Source organism: Myotis yumanensis, unplaced genomic scaffold, assembly GCF_028538775.1.
Source record: "Myotis yumanensis isolate MYYU_CA2020_CCGP unplaced genomic scaffold, mMyoYum1.0.hap1 SCAF_6, whole genome shotgun sequence".
NCBI classification, from domain to species: domain Eukaryota; kingdom Metazoa; phylum Chordata; class Mammalia; order Chiroptera; family Vespertilionidae; genus Myotis; species Myotis yumanensis.
This window is the reverse complement of record NW_027223757.1, coordinates 97,901,147-97,903,493: the sequence shown is the minus strand read 5'-3', so window position 1 is coordinate 97,903,493 and position 2,347 is coordinate 97,901,147. Positions and strand designations below refer to the sequence as shown.

The following is a 2,347-nucleotide window of genomic DNA, read 5'->3' as shown; positions in this document are numbered from 1 at the left end:
GGCTGCACAGCGCAGAGAGGACAGGTGGTACAAGCCGCCCGGTGCTATCTGAGCCACCCACAGTAAAGATACGCGCTCTGATAAAGTAACCTGCAATATCTCACAATGTATGTCAGATTCCTGGCCTCCTACTTCCCTGTGGGTGTAAACCCTGCGCTGAGGATAAACTAGATCTGTCAGATACAACCCGAAACTGCCTTCTCTCTGGGTAACTCGTGGATGATCGCACGGACCCAAAAATGCAACTTAGCAAAGTCCACGGTTATTAAAGTAAAGGCCACTTCTAAACACAACAAAACTACTTCGGATGCGAGAACATTAAACACTGAAAGCACAGCCTACGGAAGCAGAAGCAGGTTCTGTCCCTTACAGCCCTTCCTGGCAGACCACACACCTGGCCACGTGGAAATCGCAGGGAGCTGCCCGCAGAAACACCTCCACGTGTGCTGGGCAGGTAATGCTCACGGGTGGGGGTGGGGCGGGGCCTGGAGGCGCTCCCTGCGCCCACCACGCCCAGCTCACCTGCTTTCCCTCCTGACTTCCTTCCTTTCCCTCTCCTGACGGAGACCGGAGACCGGCCCATCAGCCAGGAGGAGCTGGCGACAGCAGGTGCTGCCAGGCCGGGCTGCGGGGGCCAGGAGGAGCTGGCGACGGCAGGTGCTGCCAGGCCGGGCTGCGGGGGCCAGGAGGAGCTGGCGACGGCAGGTGCTGCCAGGCCGGGCCGGGCTGCGGGGGCCAGGAGGAGCTGGCGACGGCAGGTGCTGCCAGGCCGGGCTGCGGGGCCAGGAGGAGCTGGCGACGGCAGGTGCTGCCAGGCCACACCGGCCAGGAGGAGCTGGCGACGGCAGGTGCTGCCAGGCCGGGCCGGGCTGCGGGGGCCAGGAGGAGCTGGCGACGGCAGGTGCTGCCAGGCCGGGCTGCGGGGGCCAGGAGGAGCTGGCAACGGCAGGTGCTGCCAGGCCACACCGGCCAGGAGGAGCTGGCGACGGCAGGTGCTGCCAGGCCGGGCTGCGGGGGCCAGGCTAGTGCAAAGCGGGGAGGGAGCATTCCAGGAGACACCAAAAGGGCTGACAGGCGGAGCTGGCCAGAGCAGGAGGTTCCCTGGACTCAGGAGAGGGGTCCCAGAGCTGCAGCCCTGAAGCAGGCACTGCACCCGCTCGGGGCATGAGGAGCAGCCCCACGGTGCCAGCCAGGCTCCTGCCAGCGCGTCCAGTGGCTGCGCGGGCTCAGGTGGGAGGGAAACCCCAGCTCAGTCCACGCACGGGCCCATCGTGGCAGGAGCTCCCTCCCTTTCTACCGCTGAGCACTGAGGTCCCGTCAGTATCTCGATGAAGGAGAACTTAGTCCGAATGATTTTTTTCTGCCCTTGAGGTTTATCTCAAGCAGAACGCCGAGTCGGACACCACAGCGCCGCAGCTCCAGGCAGCACACTGGCTGCTCTCGGGCTGGTCCTGGCACGTTTGGTCTGGTTTCAACCAGAGGCGCCGGAAGTTCTGACATTAAACCCTCCCCTCCGACTCCAAGACACAGTGAGAGCACAGCTTCAGTGACTTCTCCTCTTTTGTGGGAATAGGTGTACTTTGTAGGGTTGAACTCTTCCCAAATGTGCTCAAGTTCTTCCAGGAAAAGCCTCACATAGTCTTCGTCCTCCATAATCAAAACGTTTTCTCGATTGTTCTGAATGGCTCGTGTGGTCCAGTGGAGGGAGTGGTGACCAGCACCTCCTTGTCCACTATGCCAAACTTGTGGTGCATGTAGCCAGGCCCTGGTCATGTCGAACCTGGATACCTGCCTTGCGGAGCAGGCCGGCCTGCGAGCCTTTGAGGGCCTTGGACTCACAGTCGGTAACGCCACCAGCACGCACACTGCCCTGGTACAGCGGCACGGCCAGCCCAGCTGCGGGCTGGAGAGGGCGAGGAGGCAGAGCTCAAGGCTGGCATGGCGGCCAGCAGGGCACACAGCAGGCGGCTCAGCGAGGTGGGGCAGGCTGCACTGGCAGCTTGCCGGGGGCGCCGAGGGCCTGCCCGTGGCCTGCAGCAGGGCCTCGGTGCAGGTCACCTGCAATGGGCAGGGCCTCCAGGGCCAGCCAGCTGCCACCACCACCACCTGCCAGCACACCTGCACCATGCCCGGATTTTTTTTTTTTAAGTTTCTCTTTGGGAGAGTTTTTTATCTTTTTTTTTTAAATATATTTTATTGATTTTTTTACAGAGAGGAAGGGAGAGAGATAGAGAGTTGGAAACATCGATGAGAGAGAAACATCGACCAGCTGCCTCCTGCACATCTCCCACTGGGGATGTGCCCACAACCCAGGTACATGCCCTTGACCGGAATCGAACCCGGGACC

At 61.4% G+C, this 2,347-nt stretch overlaps 1 pseudogene; it reads right to left on the bottom strand.

Annotated features, from left to right (window-relative positions):
* Positions 1-1,543: 1,543 nt before the first annotated feature.
* LOC139012968 (mitochondrial cardiolipin hydrolase-like) lies at positions 1,544-2,127 on the bottom strand (annotated as a pseudogene).
* Between the last annotated feature and the right edge of the window lie 220 nt (positions 2,128-2,347).